This window comes from Malaya genurostris, chromosome 3 (genome assembly GCF_030247185.1).
Source record: "Malaya genurostris strain Urasoe2022 chromosome 3, Malgen_1.1, whole genome shotgun sequence".
NCBI classification, from domain to species: Eukaryota; Metazoa; Arthropoda; class Insecta; order Diptera; family Culicidae; genus Malaya; species Malaya genurostris.
Window position 1 is genome coordinate 83,406,553 of NC_080572.1, and position 23,699 is coordinate 83,430,251.

At 36.1% G+C, this 23,699-nt stretch overlaps 1 protein-coding gene across 4 annotated transcripts in view; it reads left to right on the forward strand.

The window, feature by feature from the left end:
* The first annotated feature begins 4,815 nt into the window (after positions 1–4,815).
* LOC131438016 (uncharacterized) overlaps positions 4,816–23,699 on the forward strand; it is a 209,750-nt gene continuing 190,866 nt past the window's right edge. The window contains exons 1-2 of one of the 4 annotated variants that reach the window (XM_058607775.1): positions 4,816–5,095; positions 14,957–15,746. The gene's annotated coding sequence lies outside the window, so the exon portion shown is untranslated. Of the gene's footprint in view, positions 5,096–5,125; positions 5,426–14,956; positions 15,747–23,699 lie in introns of those variants that run through there. The other 3 variants (XM_058607774.1, XM_058607773.1, XM_058607776.1) reach the window with 3 other exon arrangements.

Genomic DNA, 23,699 nt, shown 5'->3' on the forward strand with positions numbered 1-23,699 from the left:
ACTTCACGGCTGAAGTCAAGTGAAGTGAATGTAGGTCCTTATTACGGAAGTCGCTTCAGAGACAAAAGTAATTACTTGAATGAACTTGATGTCATTTGCCCTTATTCTGAATAACGTCGTATCGTTTTTTCGCTCGTATTTCATTTGTATTCCCCATAACGCTAGCTATGATTCAAAGGTAGCTATGATTCGATCGAACCGCATTCGATCGAAAAATCAATACGTCGTTATTCAGAATAAGGGCGATTATGAACATCACGCCACCAACATTTTGTTGAAAAAATTATTTTTTTTTCTACCACAGTGATCACCTCACTATGCGTGATACTGGTAATAGGTAAAATCACGTGAAGTGACATGTAAGTGAAGTGAATGTGAAAGTGGAAGTGAGAACGGTAATAAGGGCCAGACTGAACAGATGAGCAAACCACTGATAGCTATCAAACGATGTTCATCCAGTTAATTTTGTGAGGTTGTCTCGTTTTCATGTGAGACATGATGGGTGAGATGATCTGTGAGTGAAGTGTACACGGAAAATAAAATCTACCTATTATTAGACTTCTTTTTACCTATATTTAAGTTCTTTTGAATTTTTCCTTTCGTTCACTCCTTCAATTGTTGTCAGAATACAAAGAGCAAAACCACCCAACAGCGAAAGTTTTATTTAATAAGCTAAAATTAAGTAAACCATACCAACTTGAAATTAAGTGAATACGACTCAACTGTAGAGTAAATATAACTTATATTTAAGTATTTTTTGCATGTGCCATACGGAACTACCTAGAGCCACTTTATTTAAAATTAGGTTATTGAACGGAACCCCCAAATTGGGTGAAATGTACTTAAAATTAGGTTGTTTTGCGGTTCCGTGTAAGAGGAAGTGTATGCAAGAACGGCAATAAAGGTCACCGTTTCAGTTCAGGACTAACGATCGACCAATAGTAGAGATAAAAGTAGGGTAACGGTACCCTCATTTATCTCAGCTCCATTAGTCATCTCATATGAGGAAACCAGTAGTTACAGTGAGATCTGTTGTCTCTGTTCGATAGATTGACTTCAAAAGTAAGATGAAATTAGGAGCATTCGCTTCAAGTTTTCGCGTCGCTATAACATCAGTATTGAACAATTTTTAAACTACTTTTTCTGCGGTAGTGCTTCACAAATCCGAAGCAAAGATATTGTATTCGATTTTATCACAATGCATTACTGGAAAGTCGAGTAATCGCTAAAATAACATGGTGACTACAAATGAGATGATTTTTGGTACATTACCCCTTGTCAGAATCTATTGGAATAGAAACAGTAGCTCAATGTTACGATGTTTGCTTGTGGAGTACATGTATGTATGTATTTATGTGTGTTAGTATGTTTGTGTGCATATGTATATGTATATGCATTTGTAAATTGCATGTGTAAATAATTACTAAATTCCATATGAAATTAATTTACACTGAGAAAACTGGAAAATCGAACTAAGAGAAGCTCTTAAACTTGGAAAAGAAGAATGATGCATAATACCAGAAATATTGAAAAAAAAAGAAACGATTAAATAACGGACAATTATAGCAAAAAAGATAAGTAACATCAAGTACCCAACCATTGAAAAGATTATTATTATTGTTATTACTATTACCATTACATTCCATACAGACCATTACAAGAACCGCTTACCAAAATTTAAATTATCAGAAAACCAGATCTATGACCATTGTTATTACAAAAACAACAACTAAACTATAAAACACAACCACACATTATAAGGACAAATTTATACAATCTATTTCAATCAGCACAAAAAAAACAGTGACCAAGTGAGCACCATAGCCTAGGAACGTCTGTGTGTTGATTTAAAATAGAAGCTCAAAGAAGCAAATTTTATCAAGTGTCCAGTGTAGAACCGAAGCAAGGGACTGCTGTCACTGTGACTACTTACAAAAACAAAAAGAATGTATTTTTTACGATTCATGAATCAATTTTTGAAAAACATTTTGAAGACATTTAGTATGCACCAATCAATACTTTTTCTGGGTTTGTCGGTCGGACAGCTGAGTAGAGCAGATTCTAAACTGGACTGAGGGGGATGACAGATCCGGATTATCCCAATAAAATGGAAAAAGTCGTCAAAATATAATGAAGTTGCATTTATCTCTAATGATACATCTAACCGTTCAAAATCATACCTAACCGTTCAGAAGCATGTCTAACCGTTAGTAAGGAAGTCGAAGCACATGCGATCTCTTGAAGAATTTTTTATATTTATTAGTGACATTAAACGAGTTGTCAAAGTAAATCAATGAACCAAGAAAAGCGATGGTTGAAAATTATGTTTTTAATGTATTGTATTCATTAAGTGAATAGTTTGATTCGTTTTACATGAATTCGGAACTGATCTTTAGGAGCATAGGAAAACCTATGATCTCTCCGGAGATGCAGCTCAGTCTCATTAAACCAACGATGGGGGCGGCAAAACTTATTTTGACACGGGTCCCAAATTTCCTCGGCACGCCACTGATCATAATATTCGCTATTTGGCTGAAAGTAAAAGCTTATTTACTTTCGAAATATCTCAGCATCCAGTACTTTTCGTGACTGTAATAACAAAATATTTATCGACATTCACGATTATGGAAAAGATGAATTATATCTCACGAGTGTGCTGTGTTTAACTTCCTCTCGCTTGTACGCGGCGGGCAGATTTCCCCCCAGACGGTTGGCTACCGCCCTTATTCTGAATAACGTCGTATCGATTTTACGACTGTATTTCATTTGTATTCCCAATAACGCTAGCAAAATCAAAAGTAGCTAGGATTCGATCGAAAAATCAATACGTCGTTATTCAGAATAAGGATGTATGTCTGCCAACCATCTGAAAGAATTCCGGCAAAAGTCTGGCAACAATGCAGCAACCGTTTCCGGCATAGAATTTCACCTAGCGGTTATCTGTTTCTGTCCGATTCTTGACATACAAGATTGTCAGAACCGTTTTGAATCGGTTCTACATTTTTAACATCTTGGTTTTATTTTTTCAACAAAAAGTACATATGAAAGGCAATAAGTTATGCCCTTCATATATACTAATTATGGAAAATGTTATTGCCAATAACATACCCATATTTCAATCTCATTTACCTCGTCTCAAGATTCGTTTTTTGTATGTACATGCGGGATTGTTGAATATCAAATGAAATCGAAAAAAAGGAAAAAGGAATCGAACAAAAGGAAAGGAAAAGAAGGAAGAGAGAAATACACAAGACACGTACGGCTAGATAATTACGCAATTTCGCCTGGACAATTTTGACAGCAGCCAGCCTTCTGACGGTTGCCAGAATTCCTCACAACCGAGGTGGGGTGTTCCATGCCAACAAACTGGTCAATACTTCAATTGCTGGTAAGGAAGGGCGAAACTTTTTATTTTTTCTTCATTTTATATGGTTTCCGAACCTTCTACTACTGGAAATAGTAAATGAGACATTAAATTAACCGCAGATTTATCTTAGTCACGAAAACCTAGCAATTTCATGAAAAATGCGCAAGGGCGTAACTTCATAATTCACACAGGAAGTATAAAAGTAACCAAATCGTAAAAAGGCGAAACTCTTTTTATGTTGATTTATTCAGTAGATATAGAAGGAAAGTGGTAAAATTTGCATGCCTTTCAAAAATAAACCAAGACTTATCGAAATTTGGTCTGAGAATATACGATAATTTCTAAATTGGATTTGAAACCAAAGTCGAATCATTCATCATTCATTTTTCTCCATTATTACATTACTATTCGGCGCTAGAGTCAAAAATTTTGTTGGCGCTAGAGTCTAAAAATTCATAATATTGGCAATACTCTATTCATCATAGTTCACCTGCAACCAGAGATGCCAGATATTTTCATAGAAAATCTGTATTGATTCGAATAAAATATCTGTATTTATCTGTATTCGCTAATAAAATGAAATTTCTACAATACAATTATGTTAAAAGGTGTTATTCCAATAGATTATGGTTATAGAGTGGTAGATTAAATTTCATATCTTATATTATATTCATCGACAAAATTTTATAGTTTTTTCCTATCAACAACAATTTAATTATGGTGTCATATACTTGTCTAATTTGAAAATGTTCACTTCTTAAGTTGAGATGGATTTCCAAAACCCAATATGCAACGTCGAGTCAGGTAATACAACTGTCAGTCTGGCAATAATGTTTCATGATGCCAAGACTTGTCTAACTTTTAAGTTCAATTTAGTTACAAATTTTAATATAAATGGATTTCAGTGTTCTTCATTAAATATCTGCACAAAAAATATATATTTTAAAAAGTGATTTGTACGTTGATTCCTAAACGTTTATCTCGTCATTACAATCAAATACTAATAGAAAGCTCAAATACTAATAGATAGTTTAATTTTTTCTTTAATACTTTTGGTGAAATCTGTATAAATCTGTATTAAATTTAAGAAATCTGTAAGAAATTTGTACTCTGTATTAAATCTGTATGCGCATGTAAAAATCTGTATAATACAGATAAATCTGTATAAATGGCATCTCTGCCTGCAACTGTTCTTAAATGTAAATATTGACAGGTTTGTCCCGAAAAACGGTGGAATTTAATGATACAAGAAAATTAATCGCTTGAATAGTTTTTCAAGCCTTCTAAGTGTCTGTTTCAGATGTATTCAGACGCGCACAATTTTCACGGGGACTTTCTTTGAGATAAATGACATCTCTGTCAAAACATTCTCTGACAGGGGAAAATTTGTTGTTTTCGATTCTGTATCTCGCCGTTTTCAACACCAAACGTAAACCAATCATTTCATCCAGCAAGCAAACGGGAGCTTTCGTTCGGGTGCTGTCAAGTTGGTTGGTTCATTTTCTTTTACGCGATCGAATCGAGAAGAAAGAAGCGACTAATTTTCCGCGAACCGAAGAGTTTTGTACTCGTTTTATATTGTTTCTGGAAGCAAATTATGTAGCTAATCGTACCAAAATCGTTAGGCACGCATACATATTACTTCTTGGAACCTACGGAATTCGGAAAATTGTGTGGAAAAATTGTGTCGTTATATTTTTCTGCTCGTCACTTATACTCTTCTCCGGGGTAACTTCGTTGTCTCACTTTTATTTCGACTGACGTGTGTGTACATTTGAGTGAAACCGTTTTCCGGGAGTTTTGCGAAATATATTGAAGCTGAGGTCGCTAGAATTTACGACACTGTTCGTGAGCGAAAACAGGACTCGTCGGATGTCTGGCTCACCCGAATATGCTGGGTTATGTTGATGAATGATTTTCTCGATATGTCGATATCAGTGTAATTACCTAACGCCACCAAGTACCACTCATTCGAACATCGAGCAAGCAAAGTAATAGTTACTGGACTGTGGGTGAGTTTCGCTGTTTGAGGACATAATTTGAAATTGAATAGATTGGGTAAGTTTGAACAAGTTTGTTATCAGCACGTTTCCCAAGCGAACGGGATTAATTATACGAACAAGAATTTCACAAGCTCGCAAGTTTTAGTGTTCAATTATAACCGAAAACGGTAATGATTCACTGAACAAATTTAGGCATGTTCTTAATACTTGTGTGCGATTTAAGCACATTGATTATCAAAATATTTATATATCACTAGTTAAAATTTCGCTAACGAGTAATTGTGGTCATTTGTCTCGCAGCTCAGATCCTGTGTGCGATTATTGGAAATTGAACCCAGATGGGTCGAATGGAAGTTAACAGTTCTATCCAACATTTTATGGAACCCAGTGAAAGAATGTTTGACTGAGATGTTCCAAAATATTTCGCGTTTTCCAACATTTTGAACTGGCAACTGGCTTTAGCAGCCTCAAGGAACGGCAACTGTTAAAATTTTATTAACTAAGGCTGGTTCATGTTTCAATGATAACAAATAGTATAATAATTGCAATAAAGAGAACGTAAGAAGAACTTACTACTATGTACTGAAACTTTTTATTGGGGTATTTTCTTTGACTTAAAGTTTAAAAAAGAAATTACACAAAAATAATTTTTACTAGGGATTACAAACTTGCACATTTTTGCTATTGAACTGTCATAAAAAACCATGATCTCGACTCGTGGTTCTTTGTTTGGCAACAGATTGAATAACTACTCGACTGTCAGAATTCTTTAACCAAAAGTTTGTGTGTCTTTTTTTACCGCGATGCCTTGAAAATTCACATTTTTCCATCTTTTATTTTTGTTGCAATTTGTAAAGTTGAATTGAGGAAATGAGATGTTTGTATTTCGAGATGTTTGCAACAATCGAATCTAGAGATGTTCGTTATTTGAGTTTCGAATTCCTATTTCCAATAATCGCACACAAGCTCTATGTTGCGAGAGAAATGACCAAAACTCTTTGTAAACGAAATTTAGAAAATAGTCTTGAACACAACGAGCTTCGGAATCTTTATGATAGTATGTTCTGGTTTAGACAATGAACAAGTTTACGAAGTACGTATCTGTCCAAAATTCTGTATGAAAGAAAATAGTAGAAGTAAAAAGATGAAATTCAAGTATTACTTCAATTTCAAACCGGTTCTGTTTTCATTGTTAGGCACGATTTCAGCAAAAATAGAACTGAAAGATGAAATTCTTTACTGGAAACGGTTGTTGCATTGTTGCCTTACCGGAAAATGACCAGCATGCTGTTAGCACTCTGGTTCGATGGCCGTGGCTATCAAGGTAATCGAAATAATGTTGATAGCCATGGCCATCGAACATTCCACATGGTCTTGGCTAGAAGTTCTAAAATTATATGTATAATCGGATGTCCAATCCCATTTTGAGTTATGACAAAAAAGATGAAAAATCTAAAGAAAACTTCACTATTTCACACGAGTCGAGAAAGCAGTGTTGGGAAAATCATGATCAGAAAAGTTCATTTCACTATCACTCGGGAAAAAATCAGCTCAAGAAATTTTCTGAAAAAACTCAGTGACTGAAAAAAAACTCTGAACCTCGAAGTTCACAAGCGACTTTTTGTGTCAGCGAAACTTTATGACGAATTTTCACCCAAAGAAATATCTCTAAAAAGATAATCTAAAGTGAGAAGAGCTTCCGATGATACTTCAATGCTAAATTTCCTCTACGCTTCAGCTCGACACCGAAGTGATTCGTGCAAGATTTAATTACTATATGCACGTATGATGGTTATTTTTTTTGTATAAAAATCATTTCTGATTTTCGCGATTTTCGAAATTTTGATTTTTACCCAAAACTGAGAGAAAGATCTGTATTTTCTCAAAAGATAAGATAAAAATGTATGCATTCGCTTTGAGTTTTACTTTTACGATTTTCAAATTTTGAATTAGTACTATACTTTATGGCAGAGGTGGAAATAAGCCCATTTTGCGCATGAAAATGTGAATCAAGATTTCCGATTGTGAATCAAAAAATCGAACACCGTGAATTAAAAAATTGGGTAACAAAACTAAAATTGTGATTATGTGCTGAATTGTGGGAAAGGAAATTGAAGAGCTTTTTCAATTCTAAGTAAAACTAAAATTTATCTTATCAAAAATAATTCGTTTCAAAATTCATTATAATATCTACAATAAATACGTGATATGAAAAGATAACACTGATTATTTTTATTCACTGTGAATCAAAAAATTTGCCTATTTCCACCCCTGCTTTATGGTCAAATTGGACTCTAGTCTAGCTTTTGAGAAGGGCCCAAGTAAAAATTGCTTGGACATTAAACAGAAATATATTTCGACATAAATTTTACAAATGTGCCTTAAAGCCAATGACAAATACTCTTTGTTAAATTTCTCTTCTCGCCAATTTTTACGTTTACTTCCTAGCTAAAAGAAAAAAGTATAGTCTGCAAAAAATGAGTTTTTATTTTATTCTGCAATAAAACTCAATTATTGACAAACAGTTACTTTTAAAAATTCGAAGAACAACGAACACGTCAATCAAGAACATTGTCTCTGTTCGCTTTAATTTTTATTTGTATTTTATGGATCTTCAATGGATGTGTTCGGGATTTCAAGTGTTCAAGTTTTGCTCGCAAATTTTGTTTGCATTTTGTGTGTAACGCAGCGATTCGTGATCGCGCTATCGAGTTTGATGAAAGCGGTAAAGTTTTTCTTATTATATAAACAGATCCTGTATTTAAAATTGGAACCTAACCTTAACCATTCTATGGTTTTGGAACGTATCACGTTACTTAAATCTAAAAAAAAAAAAATTCCAATCATATATTGCGAATGCTACGAATTTCAGGACTTTATCGTTAAAAATTATGACTGCAACTTTTGCTCGCACACTAAATATTAGTACAAATGCTGCATGCTGTTCACAAAAGGGATGCTAGGTTAAATTAAAAAAATAGTTTGCGCATTCAGTGTTTCAATGACAGTAGAAATAATCGTGTGTTCCACTTCAATGCTAAGAAAATCTGTTAAATGAAAACAAGGATTAGGGTAACAAAGGTATTTTGGCCACTTCATATATTTTGGCCCATCTAACAAACTTTATCAATTCCATCGGATTTTATCGATGTTAAGTAACCCATGTTGCATCAATTTGAAGCTAATCACATTAAATCACCTATTGCGGAAGGGGTTTTCAAAGATATTATAACATTTGGGATATTTTTACAAAGTGGGCCAAAATAAAATCAATCTTAAAGTGGGCCAAAATACCTCTGTTACCCTACTTGTTTTTGCTGAAATTATTTTATTTGCAAAAAGATGTTTGTGTCATTATAACCGATCCAGATCCTAACGTTCAAAAATATTAATCTTAAATCGAACGCTTTAGCTAGCTTGGAATCTCGGAACACTTGAATTTGGAATTTTTCCCGAATGAATGAATTTGCGTTTGGGATCACTCAGTCTCAGATAGCTGAGTTATGACCAAACCACTTTTTTTCATCCACTTGAATTATATAAAGAATAGGGGGACCCTCTATACGTGGGCTCGAGCATTAGCTACAATTGGTTTATGCTCATTGGACATGTCGTCCACTCAGTTGAGCCTCAGTAGCCGGTGATTGCCAACATGTCGATTTTTTCGTCAAAAGTTAAATTTTCTAGTGCCAGAACTTTTTGTAAAATGTATTCCCAGGAACAATAATATGATTTGTTTTTAGCTAATTATGATGCGCATTCGATTTAAATAGTCGTTTTTATGATAAAATAATTTTGATAAAAATTTCCACGATCGATTGATATGTAAATAGCACGTCAATTTAATATGCTTTTTTATTTTAATACATAACCAAAGCGGTTTGTTTTAAGATTTCATGTACAAATTCACTAAGATGCAAGATTTTCACTTAACTTTGATGTGTTTTCCTTTTGGATGTGATGTTTGATTTGCTATTGAGTCGAACTACATGTGTTAAACACTTCATTTTCTAGTCGAAATGAGTACAGCACAAATGTATGTGCAAAACACTTGATGTACAAAAATATAATTGCATACATTTGGGATATTGATGTAATTTTGTCGGTTATAAAACAAAATAAAAATCAAGACAAACAATGTTCGGTGTTGGTTCCTAATCAAAATCAATCTAAGCAGACTCTCGTGCAATTGCGAATTCGAAAGTGTGACGATTGATTGAACTGTTTGATTGTAGATCGTTAGAAATTTTGACTGCCTTGTTCCACATCAATGGCTGCGAACAACCCCATGGGGCTGATCCTTGTAGTTTTTTTTTGTGAAGAATATCAGCATTTGAAAGATAAGAAGGAAACTAAAATTAATGCGGTGTCTCAGTTCCGTAACCGAGTGCTTGCCTTCAAAATATCCGCCTTTATTGTGTAAATTTTTCCAATACAAACTTCTGGTTGGCGAGCATGCTCATCGATTTAAAAGTTTATCGTTGATTTTAGGCCGAATAATCCGCAAAATGATGTGGTTGCTTGACTAATAGATACGATTGCCTTGTATTTAAATGAGTTCATTGGTCTTGTACAAATGACAGTATGGTATATTAAATGCAACGGTCATGTGGTTGTCGCGCTGCGTAACATTGATTGAGGACGACTTTGCTATGGCACCAGACTAGCGATGAAGGACTCTCAAAGGGAAGTAAAACGAATAATTTTCTTCCTGATGATCTCCAACAATTTGACTTTCGGTTTGAAATGCCATTGAAAATTTGCTTAATCAATTTGAATAAGAGTAACGGTCTTCTAATTCCATAACTTGAGAAATGGCTCTAATATTCAATAGAAGAAAAGATAAACAAAGTCACTTGTTTAAACCATTTGAAAAATTCACACAGAATTTAAAAAAAGCTATTTTAAGCGACACGAATTTCAACGGGTCAGCTAGTTAATTATGAATATGATTCTTCGAATAAGAAAATAAATCTTGTTTATTGTAGTTTGATTATGTTTACTTATGTTGGTGCTACCGCATGGAGAAAGATATGAACACTGCTTAAACACAGCATCTGACATCAAAATCAAATGAAAGAACCAAATATTTCTGGTTGAAGCCAATTGTGTGCAAAACAATTGCGCCATCGGGATGTATTGAAGCGTGAAAATTCAAGAATATTCTGTAATAATTGTAAGAAAAAGTACACAAAGAGAAGCCCTAATTTTTACTTAGGACCTTATCTAATGTTCATCGAAATTTATCGTAAAATAATCTGTATTGAGTGAGCAAGAGAAAACGTAAGGAGACGCCTGGACAAAACAAAATAACACCTGACCAACCGAGGACAGTCCGCTTCGACATGAGGTTTCACTTCATACCACCATGGTAGAACAATTGGATGAGTAGTTCCACGGATTGAAGAAGATCAAACCTAAACTAAGTTGAGTGAAAAGAACTACAGAACTGTTAAATTTTATCTGAAAAATTAGCGGGGCCTACAAAAACAGATATAGTTTAATAATAATCTAAAACATGAAAATGTCCTTTAAAAATTCGAATTTCTGTCTTGAAAAGTTATCTTTTTGTAATAATCATCAATTTTCATTATTTAAACTTATGGGAATTCACTCTTATTAATCGATTAGTACACGCGCTCGATTACATGCACTCGTAAAACTAGCAGTCCCGGAATCAATATTTGAAATTTACTAATTTTCATTCATTTCATGATTCCAACATTTTTGAAACTTCTTTAATCAAGAATCGGTTGAAAGATTTTTACTGGAATAAAACAACAGATTTTGTTAGGCCAGTAACTATTATTACCTACAAATGGAACAGTTTTGAACTAAATTTAGAATGATTTTTACGTTTCTTTCACGTCACTCTGAATAAAGGCTTAACACTTTTAACATACTTCACCCTGTAACTGCGGAGCCGGGAAACGGATCCGAATAAAGATCATCAGTAGCCTATGAGACCTTTTATTTGAGACTAACCACTACTTCCGATACTTCCGGTTTGTCTGTTTGGCCAGCAACTTACACATTCCACATATAAAAACTATATAAACCAAATTTAAATTTTTTTTGCCTCGATGCTTCCGATGACTGTATATGGAACGTATCCGAAGAAATTTCTACAGCAACTTATGTGACTATGATATCCTTGAGTTGAATTTAAGTTTTTGAAAATAGGTCCAGTCGTTTCTGAGAAAATAAAATTAGTTCCGTTTTGAGCCCTACTCCAATAGTATTTTCAGTAAAGACTGTCCCAGAAAGTATGGACGCACTTTGATTTCGCTGTAAATAATTCACAAGCGTTAGATATTCAAATTTTTGCTATCTTTCTCAGTGACAGTCCGCGTTCTGTACACCATTTGTACACGCATTTCGAAATAAATTAATGAAAACGAATAAACAACTGCACAAGTGGTTAGAGAAGAGTGTAAAAAACAGGACGCAGCCATAAAAATTGACAAATTCTGAACCATTGCGAAATGGCAGCAGTTTTTGGTTGCGTCCATACTTTCTGGGACAGTCTTTAGTTATTGTGCTGATTACTCTACTTTCAATCAACGAATTATAATAAAATGAGATACAATATCTTTGCTTCGGCTCTAAGAAGGAATACCGCAGAAAAAAAAATCGAAAATTATGCAGTACTGCTATTGTAGCCACGCGAAAACTCGAAGCGAATGCACTTATTTTCATCTTACTCTTAAAGTCAACTGTCGAACTCTAACTCTAACTAATGGATTGAGAACCAGGAACTAAGATCCGGTATTTCCAAAATCCATTTTTTTGGTCACCAGGTAATCAGATTTGAAAAATTGAAGAAAAATACGACTAGAAAGTAAATTCAAGTGTCTGTTACAGGAAATGCTCTGGAAATTGAAATTGAAAATCCTGTAATTCCGGAGCCGAAAGTCGTATCCGGCTAAAATTAAATTCTATGGGATGGCAAAATCATTAATTGGAACCTAAGTTTTTGAAAGTCGGTTATGTGGTCTTCGAGAAAATCGAATCGAAATTTTGCACATTTCAACCGGCAGTTCGATCCAGATATAATTCATTAGTAGACTATGAGACCAAGAGACCGTTCTTTTGAATTTTAGTGTGTGAAAGTCGGACACGCCTTTTCCGAGGAATACGAGTGCATATTTTTGTAACATGCATACACATGCATTTTGTGATCCTGACGAACTAAATCGTACTACTGTGGACAAAAAATAATAAGACTTTGTTCATAATTTCTAAATTCTTTATTTATTCTTCCGAATCTATTTCGTCCCCTTCAAAGTAACCCACCCTCGGCCCCGGTTCACTTTTGCAAACGGTTTTTCCAATCCTCGAAACAGTTGTTAAAGTCAATTTCCGAAATAGCCTTCTATGCGCGTAGCGATTCACGTTTGATGTCTTCAATTGACTCAAAAAGGTTTCCCCGGGGCGGTCATTTGAGTTTGCTGAATGGCCAGAAGTCACACGGAGCTAGATCAGGCGAATACGGTGGCTGTGGAACAATATTGGTTGAATTTTTAGCGAAAAAATCACGAAGAATCAATGCAATAAGCGACGGTGCTTTATCGTGGTGCAAAAATCAAACGTTGTCGGCCCATAATTTCGGCATCTTTTTACGAATCCTTCCGATATTCCAACGATCCCGTTAAGGCTCTAACTGTTAATCGTCGATTCTCGAGCACCAATTTCTTGATTTTATTGACGTCCTGGACGTGGTTCGTCGTCAACGTGTTCTCAATCCTCTTTGAACAACTTGTAACAAAAAAAAAACCTGCTCGTGACATGCAACTATCACTGAAGGCTTTTTGCAACAGAAATTTGATTCCACACAAAAAATTCAATGGAACTGTTTTTGTGGAACTCATTGTAAAAATCGCCGAATGCACTTTTAATACATTAGAAAACCCAGACGTATACTAAATAGTAATGAGTATATTGGCGTGACACTTGGCACAGATGTCACTGACAGTCATACCAACCTAGAAAAAAAATTTCGATGAATAAGGTTTCTGTGCAAAATGTAATTCCAAAGTCTTATTACTTTTTGCCCACAGTACTATGGTATATGACAGCCGTTTTAATGAGAAAAACAACAATATCAAGATGTATTGAAAAAGGAAAGCCTTTGGGAAGAGAACTGTTTTCGTATTTATATTATTGTGACTGTCGTAGGTGCAAATCAAAAGTTCAATCTTTGTCTTTCGAATAATACAATATTACTTGCAGGCAGTGTTGGTGATTGCCGAAAATTTGACAGAAGCTGCTATATTGCTATCTATATTGTATACAACATTTTCAATCCGGTAGAAGATGCTACAAGAACTCGAGTCTCTCAATGCATGAACCGCGAGAGAATTTTTCTACATTTCTTCACTCCATTTCATTCTCTGAGTATTTCGCGGCCCTTAAGAAAATTTACAGTCTTATAATGATCGTTGCTGTGTGGAATTTCCTAAGAGAGAATCGCTAGTTGACAATTATCGCAGAAAATCGAATCGATGATTCAACTTGATTATTCTCATACTAGGTTGCAATATTTCAAAGCCCTTGTGTGGAGCATTCATAGACATTTTCATAGACACAACTTATACAAAGGTTATATGCACATATTTAGAATAAGCGGCAATAGTAAAATGATTCTATCGCGATTATCAACTGCCTGTATAGAATCGGATCGCGAAACGAGAATAAGCGACCGTTTGTTGCTTCACCGAGGATTCCCACAGCAGCGTGCTAACCTTTGATTCTCAGAAATGTCATCGAGAGAAATTCGCTCTCGCACTGGTGTCTATTCTATGTTAAATGAGTTATGCCGGGTTTTTGTTGTTGCGATGATATCCGTCTCTCTTTGATGGCACTGATTCCATCGTGTGGAGAGTTACTGGTGAGCGTTCTTTGATTCGATAAAAGCCATTCTTGCTTGCAGTAATTATTAAAAAAAGGAAAATTCCGTAATGAATGAAAGAGAAAGTGTCATTTGCACTAGGAATCTTTTCAAATGGTTATCGAGCATTGTCATTACAAAAGTGTAGTGCCGCGGAGACTCCTTTTTCACAATAGGATCTGATTCCATCCTATGAGAAGCTCATATTTGTTTTTATTTAATAGCAGAATACGGCACAGACATTTTTTTCGAATGAAAGACAATTCTCATGAAATCTAGTCGAACGATGCAACGAACCGCGCAGTTTTTCTAACGAATTCTGTTGCATGAAAGCCAACATCTCTCCTACCCTTGGTCACGTTTGTTAGCAACTGACTGGGTCGACTTAAGTAGTTAGCAAACCCCGGAAAACGTCTGGTTTAGTATGTGTTAACGTTCTGAGTGAATGCAGTTACTAGTTTTAAGTACGATTCACACGATTTGTCATCGTTCACGGTACGTCAATGAACTGTTAAATTAATTTCATTTAGATCCCATGAAAATGCCCACAGTGTCAATGGCACGGGAAGTCTTCCTCTAAATCACACCAAGTAAAGTTCCACGTACGGAGTCCGACTTATCGTCTAAATCGTACTTTATTCATCTTCCATCAGTCTTCTTTCCCACTCATTTAAAATTCCACATTATATCCGATAGTTTTTTTTAGTTTTGTTTCGCGATCGCGCTCAATTGTACGATCGGTTAATCCAGTGTGCTGTAATCGAGAAAATATAATTCACAGATTTGGTATTTGGAGAAGCTGGAAGCTGAAACTAGTTTGGTTAGAAGAAAAGAAGCTATAAACCGTTCCACGCACCATAGCAGAAAGAAGTTTGTTGGATGTTTGCGGAAAGCCCACAAGTAATGAAATAAGAAAAAAAAAGCATAGTGAGTGAGATCAGCGCAGTGATCAGAGCATCGCCGGCAAGAATAAAACAACGACGACAGCGCGAAGCGATTCGAAGAAGAAACAATCAAAATAGTGCCCGCTGTTGTGTATTTCGTCACAGTTTCGAAGCCGCAGGGGCCGAATGGTGTGTGAGTGATTCCCCTCTCAGTGTATATAAATATTTCGATATTGTTGTTGAGCACAGCAAAACAAAAGGCTGAAGTTTGATCTCCGCCCGTCAATTGGCGTACCCAGTTCGATTGATTTCGTTGCGATTTTTACGTTCTGCTCAGGTAAATTGTGCGTACGGTTCAATTGTGTGTGTGTGTGCGGTGTCGAGTGCTCACCGTATCGCCGTACCTCCGTGGAACCGGCCCGCGTCGTGTATCGCAGTTGGCAACAGACAGCGGCTGCTAATCCAGACTCCACGGAATCCGGACCTCCGGTGCGGCAAAGGAGTCAGTGAGTGGTGACGGTGCGATTTTGAGGACGATAGGAAGCAGCATCGTACCACAACTGGGCAGCAGCAGCAGCAGCCGAAACGCTGAACGGCAAAAGGTGAGTTGGAATTTGACAATGGAAATTCATGTTGATTTGTTTCTGTAACATTGAAATGAGCTTAGACGGATTGGGTGCAAGACTCGGAACTCGTTTCGTAAGAATCGTTATGTTTCAATGGAAATATGTTTATTATTTCGCGCTTACTTTTCCAAGGAAGAGCAAAGTCTCTAAATTATGTTTCCAAGTATTCGTATGGGTGAAGAGACTCCAAACATAGGTTTGATTAAAACCGAAGCTTCCGTTGCAAAGAGATTCGAATTGCTACTTTAGCTACTTGGTTTTCGAAAATGATACGGTGTTTTTTTTTTGTTTGTTTAAATTATGGAGATAGGTTGATTCGTCGGATTGAGGGTCGGATTCTTAAAAGTTCCATGAGAGACCGTTTATAATCCACGTAGACCAAAATTAGGAGCATTTTAATCCCACGCCGTCTCACCTCATAGGTTTTTTTTTAAATAATTCTTATAATTTTTCTGAAAGTCTACGTAGACTTTTCGATTTCTTTAAACATGATTTTTCATTTTTATTTCGATGACAAGTACTATTAATACGTCTTCCATAACTGATAACTCCAAAATAATGTTTGAAAATAATATGTTTGTTAACTTTGAATTTTTTCGAGTACAAGTCTGTGGCAGACCCCAAACAACAATAAGAATCTGTCGCACGACGCTTGAATGGAATGTTTCTCCTGGTATTTGAGCCGTTCATTTTCAGACCCGGTGATTTTGTGTTACCGAAACTACTTAAAAAAGGTCTGGAAAATTTGTTGTTCCAACTAGACGAGACTACGGAGACATGTGCAGAGGAATGTGCTTCACCTGGTCACCAGTCAAGCATTGGTCCTTATGTCTGTATCGTTTGAACGTCCGTCAATGGTGTCGATTAAATTGATAAATCTGCGGTAAACTTGTACTAACTAACGATTGAGTAACAACATTGCAGAATGGGATTACCGCCACCTGCGCCGCTTCTACGTATTAATGGCCACGGGGGCAAGCTTTCTTCAGTGCTTCTACCTACTATCAGAATGACCTTTTTGCCTTTCTTATATAGAAAGGCTATGCAATCGCTGTGAAAACCAATTTTATAACCGAGGCCCGAAGGGCCGAGTGTCATATACCATTCGACTCAGTTCGTCGAGATCACAAAGTGTCTGTGTGTGTATGTATGTATGTGACAAATAATGTCACTCAATTTTCTCAGAGATGACTGAACCGATTTTCACAAGCTCAGATTCAAATGAAAAGTCTTATGGTCCCATAAACTGCTATTAAATTTTATCCCGATCCGACTTCCGGTTCCGGAATTACAGGGTGGTGATTTGCACCAAAAAAAGGATATAAATAGTCACACACGTTTCTCAGAGATAGCTGAACCGATTTTCACAAACTCAGATTCAAATGAAAGAGCTCATGGCCTCACACAATTTTCTTTAGTTTCATTTGGATCCAACTTCCGGTTCCGGAATTACAAGGAAATATGTGCAAATTTATGAAAAAATGCGCACTCAATTTTCTTGGAAATTTCTTAACCGATTTTCACAAACTAAGAAGCAAATAAATGGTCCGACTTTCGGTACCGGTATTACAGTGCGATTAGTGAAAATTCTAGAATCTGGGTTCGCGTGCACGGTGTTGGTTCCTAATAAAAATAAATCTAAGCAGATTCTCGTGCAATTGCGGATTCAAAAGTGTGCCGATTGATTGAACTGTTTGATTGAAAATGTCGATCATTAGAAATTGCCTTGTTCCGCATCGATGTATGTGTGTGTACGTGTGTGCACTTTTCGAAGATATTTTTACCGCGCAAGTTTCTCGGAGATGGCTGAACCGATTTTAACAAACTTAGGCCCGTTTGAAAGCTATTGTTAGGCCATTGATCAAGTTCAAAGATCAAATGACTGTGACGTTTGGTTCCGGAGATATGATGGTAAAAGTGACGTAACTGACAAAACGCGTTGTTTTTTTACCGCGCAAGATTCTCGGAGATGGCTGAACCGATTTTAGCAGCTCTTATATATAAGGGTGCCAAAATTTTGGGATCACCTCTATTTTCGTAAAGCTCTAGTGCTCAAAAGTTTAGGCATCTCGAATAAAGCCCTCATGCAAAATTTGAGCTAAATCGGACATGCGTAAGGGGTGCTGCTCGGCGGTTAAGTTTTGAAAATTTTCAATCTTGAAAAAGCACCATAGGGGGGAGTACATGAAATTTCTAAGCCTTTTGACATCAAATTTTTTTTTCGATTTCGGAAATTCCATGTACCGCCCCCTATGGTGATTTTTCAAGATCTATGAAAATTCCACTAAGTGGACTAAGAAGGGTTTTTTTTTAGATTAGCATCACTCTTCTCATATAAATAGGCAACGTAAATGCCAAGCGCTTGATTGAAAAAACGATACCGAGTATGTGACATAAACACTGAAGCATGCTTTTGTGAACCACTCGAATCAATCTGAATTAATTGGTGTCAAGAATGAGTCAAAATTAGTGTCAGAAATTTTTTTATAAAATGATAAATTCATGAGACTGCTTTGAAGAAAGAGAAAGGCATTATCACACCACTAGGTGGATTAAGAAGGGTTTTTGTTTATATAGTGACAACAACGAATCTTTGATTTGATTCAGCCAATGTTTCCTTGAAACAACCAACATTTGTGTTAAACAATCGATTTTTACATACTAAGATGCAAATGAAAGGTCTTGAAATCGTCTAAAAAGTCCTCGAAAGTTGAACTTCCGGTTTTGGAATTACAGTGCTATTATTAAAAATTTTCAATTTCATGAGTATTTTTCACAAGCGATGGCGAAACGAGGTGCACATTGTTATAAAACTTACTGCTAAATTCATCTCGTTGACAGATCTTGCTAGTTAGTGAATATATAAAACTACTTTGGGACTACTAGTCCCCGGTTCCCGCTTCCGAAAGCACCGATAATAGTGAAGAAAAGCTTCAAAAACGGAACTCACTTGGATTTCTCAACAACGGTTAAACTTTCACTGTCTTAAAAGATATTGAGCAATTTCATCCAAATCCGAATCAGGAATCAGAACTAATTGGCTCAAGTGGTACGTTCCCCTAGTTATTTGGAGATTTGTGCTTTAGCTCAAAACTGATTTAATTTGTAGGCTATATTAGATACTTACTAAACGAACCGACTTCGGCTATACTGGTTCCATGTTCCCGGTTCCGGAAATACCGGTAATAATAGTGGTCACTCATTTTTTTTCTGAGATGATTCAAACGATTTCCACAAACATAGGCTCAAATGAAAGTCTCATAGGTTGCTCTTTAATTTCATCCGGGTCTGACTTCCGGTTCCAGATCTATGGGGCAAAGTGTGTTTAATCATTTAGTGCGACAATGCAAAACAAAGAAAAATTCTTCTGACCTTGACATAACTGTTTACAAATTGAAAAGGTTATGTTAGTTCATACCCAAAGAAAGTTTGTTATATTCAAGATTGAAAATACGTTTTTGACAGAATCTTCTAGTGATATTTTTGAAAATATAAGTAATATGAGAAAGGCATCACTACACTACTACGTGTATTAAAAAAGGTTTTTCTTTTCTTGATTGGTCACGTCAAATGTCCCCTAGGACAGTGGGCCCTCTTTTCACGCACATATTTGGAGCAGGAAATTGAATACAAAGTTACTCCTCAGATCTTTACTTTCCAATATACTTTAAAAGCAAAACAAAGTGTAAATAAAATTATGTTGTATAATTCATTGAAAAATCAAGGCATTCTAATTTACTTTTACATCGATGATGGGTTTCAATCAAATTTTTGATTCAAAAAAGTAAAAAAGATTCTGTAAAAGCGGCCCTGCTCGTCACTCATTTCTGTGGCCCCTCTACTTTCAATAGCTCTGTGGCAAAAACATTTTCACTGGTTTTTGGAAGACTTCTAGAGGTTCATTGCCAGGCTGTGAGCTGTTTGCGAAAATCTGAGATTTATAAAATCAGTGCAGCATATTGAGAGTCTGTGCAACAATCTGTGAACCTGGCATCTCTGGCCTAAACATAATGTACGATTCAGACGATCCGTCTCCTTCCGCCACCGTCACCGGAACGTCAGCTTCCGTCAAAATTAGTTTAATACTCTCTTTACCGGAACGTTCACACGCTCCGTCCGTCAAAACGTTCCGTGACGGTTACGAACAAATCTCAGTACTGAGCTGAGTAAATTCCTTCTCTTCTTGAATCTTTGCAGTAACTCTTGTGCACGGAAAAGACACTAACATAGCGATATGAGATGTGTATGAATACACGCAATTCTGATGCACAGGCAATGTGCTCAAGTTCAAAGCGCGACCTTTTGAATATTGCAATGCGATATGTAAAGATCGTTTGGCTGCCATTGACCAGAAAGCGCCAGTAGCTTAGGGTGAATTTGTGCATATTGTGTTGGCGACAAAATCGCTCATTATTCTATATTCGGCACCATCCGACCTGATTTCATCGAATAAATAGAGAATCTAAAAAAAAATTACAAGGTTGTTTGCAAGACACAATTGCATTAAAAATGAAACAATTTAAAGGCTCCCATAATAAAAACAAAAATAAATATGATGGCGGATGCACTGAACTGAAAACTTATTCAAGTGACCGAATAGAACCTTAATCTAGTTTAGGCGCCTAAATTGTTTGCAAATGATAAAACTGGCAAATGAATTTTTTTATAATTTATTTTTTAAAACTTTCTACATTTTTTGTATTGTTTTTTTTATTGACCACTGGATTCGCAGCGAAATTCCACAATTTCGAACATATTGTAACTTGATGTTATTAATATATTAACGAGTATTGTAATAGTCACAACGCATTTAGCGATCAGACGCTTTTTGTTTTGATTCAAATAATAATTGAACTGAGACTGGCGGTAAACCGAGATTCTCGAGGGGTCCTACTGAAATAATACATGTAAAAGCGCATATCACCTTATCTTGAGTTTTTCTTTAATGGTGTATGATATTGCATCTAATAATTTTATATATATGAGTCTGTGCAACTCATTTGTACTAAACGAAAAATCAAGAGAATGTCATCATTTTGGTCAGCTGGAATTGGTGGATGAAAACATAGGTCGATTGAAACCAATTTTTCAATAGTATGCTATTGACATACTGAAACGACGTTGCCATACATGTTTAGGTTAAAAGTTTCCGAATCGATTGGTTGTCAATCCATAAATAAATGACGGAATCGTACATCGGACTGAAAGCTGAAGCTAGGCATATCGGACTGGCCATAAATGCGTCAAAAACATAATATATAAGAGGAAGAGGCTTTAGAGAAGAAACACTACGCCTCCCACCACGAATATTGATAGACGATGACGATATCGAGGTGGTTGACAAGTTCGTGTATTTGAGCGCACTGGTGACCACCGATAATGAAACCAGCAGAGAAATTCAGAAACGTATTTTAGCAGGGAATCGTGCGTACTTTGAACTCAGAAAAACTCTTCGATCGAGAAAAGTACGCCATCGCACGAAGTTGACCATCTACAAAACGCTCATTAGACCGGTTGTTCTCTATGGCCACGAGACCTGGACTATGTTGGCAGAGGACCAACGCGCCCTCAGTGTTTTCGAATGAAAGGTACTGAGGACTATCTATGGCGGAGTGCAGATGGAAGACGGAACGTGGAGACGGAACCCCCACTCCTTGAATACGCACCTGATTTCAGTCGTTGTTTGCAGAAATTGACATACCAGACTTTTTTTTCATTTTTAGAATCCCGATTTCAAATTTAGTTCCTCGTCCTTAATCCAAGGCCGGATCTAGTCCCCGAGTTCTGAAACTGACCTGAATTTCAGCATTCGACTCTATACCTGGATTTTGAAAACGAAATCTGAAATTAAGATCAGGATCTTGTTTCTGGACCTGGACTTTGGAACTAAATTTTGGAAATGATCTTTGAAACTGAATTCTGAAACTGAAACTAAAATTCAGTTACAAAATTCGGTCGAAAATTTAGTTTCAGAATTTTGGTTTAGAATTCTGAAACTGAATTCTGAACCTGAAATTCTGGAGCTTCAGGCCGAAATCCAGGAACAGAATTCAGATCCAAAACTTAGTTGTATTTCCAGAATTCAGTTCTAAAATGTATTCAATAATCCACGTTCAGAATTCAGTTCCAGAAAGCAACTCTAATTTGGGTTCAAATGTCAGTTCCACAATTCTAGAAGGAACTAGATTCTGAAAAATATTGAACTAAAAACCGGATCTGAATTCTGGAACTAAATCTCGGAGTTTAATGCTGGATACTAATTTGAAAACTGAATACTAGACCGGAACTCTGTAATTAAAATTCAAAAGCAAACCAAAATCTGGGCCCAGAGTTCAGTGCTAGAATTTAGGCATAGGATTCAGTGTCTAAACGGAATCCTGTTCTTGAGTTCAGTTCCAAAACACATGTTCAAAGCTCAGTTCGAGAATTCGTTACCTGAGTCCAGTTCCAGAATCTAGCCACAAAATTGAGTTTCAGAGCTCAGATTTAGAGTTCAGCTCTAGCATATTGATTCGAAATGTAGACGAGTTCTAGAATTCGTATTCACGTCATCCGGTTATGTCTCACGACATTATCCACCTATCTGCTTTGCATTCAGAAAATCAAAACTCTTCAATAGGTTTGCAGGTTTTCTCTTTGGGAAGGTCCAGAGGTACAATAACAATCGAGAAAAGGGCGTCTCTTGTTCACGAAAAATAATTGTTGCGGTGGTCACTGAATGGCGATTGTGTATTATTATTGGCTGATGGTAACAGTGGTAATACTATCTGAATTATCTGAAACTTAATACAATTTAAATCGGTTTCCCGGAAAAAATGGTAAAGAATAAGTTTCTCCATAAACTATTGATACAACTAATTTTTACCTATTCCATCATGTTTTGGCACCCCATGGATGTTGGCGCCCGAGGCGGTCGCCTCACCCTCACTACGGCACTGGTAAACAGATTTTTGAAAATATTGACATGCGCTACAGTCTTCCTTAAACGCATATGTAACACACGTACGCTATTGAGGATACCGAGAAAAAACGTTTCCACCCTTCTTTCTACGTACTTTTCGTTTTATTTAGTTGTAGTAAATGCAATATCAATGAATTAAATTGTGTTTGTTCATTAAGATTGATCTCAATTTCTCAATTGTTTATGCATTATATTGTTTTTGTTTCTGTCGTCCCGGATATGATTGCCTAATATTCTGCTTTGTGATTTCTAAAATTCATCTGCGATCAATTTTTTCCAATGATAGTAGAAAAACAATTGAGAAGTTCAAATGAATGAAAACTCGCAGAAAAGAAGATTTATGAAAAAAAAAAGATACACACAGAGGCAGGACTAGAACCTGAGTTGTTATGCATTCCTTGCATACACGTTTATAATTTCCGCCATTCTGAGTTGTGGTAGATACAGTTCTACAACAGCAGCCGAGTTGATACAGTGTACATCGAACATGTTCAAATCCTAGACGACTTACGACAGGCACCTTCTATCCAAGCATCTTCTCAATAAAACACCAATCTTCTCGCTCTATCCCTACTTTCCACTCAAGCACTGGGCAGGAGAATATATTTCTAATCGTCTTGCCTTCTCTACTGAGTCAGTCGCAACGATGTCAGACCCATGAAGGCTGTTCGATTGTTTGCCCTTTCACTACCAGAGGCAGATTGTTACGAAAAATTAACCCACCACGCTATGTTAATTCATTAATTAATAATCTACCTTTTATTATTACATTCATTTTCTTTGGTCTTAACAGATCGGCTGAAAAGTTCGTAGAATTAAATCCATACCATTTTCAGTTAGTACCAACCTTCAAAAGATACGTGTATAAATTTGACAGCTGTCTGATTATTAGTTTGTGAGATATTGCATTTTGAGTGAAGCTACTTTTGTTATTTTGAAAAAAATGGAAAAACAGGAATTTCGTGTGT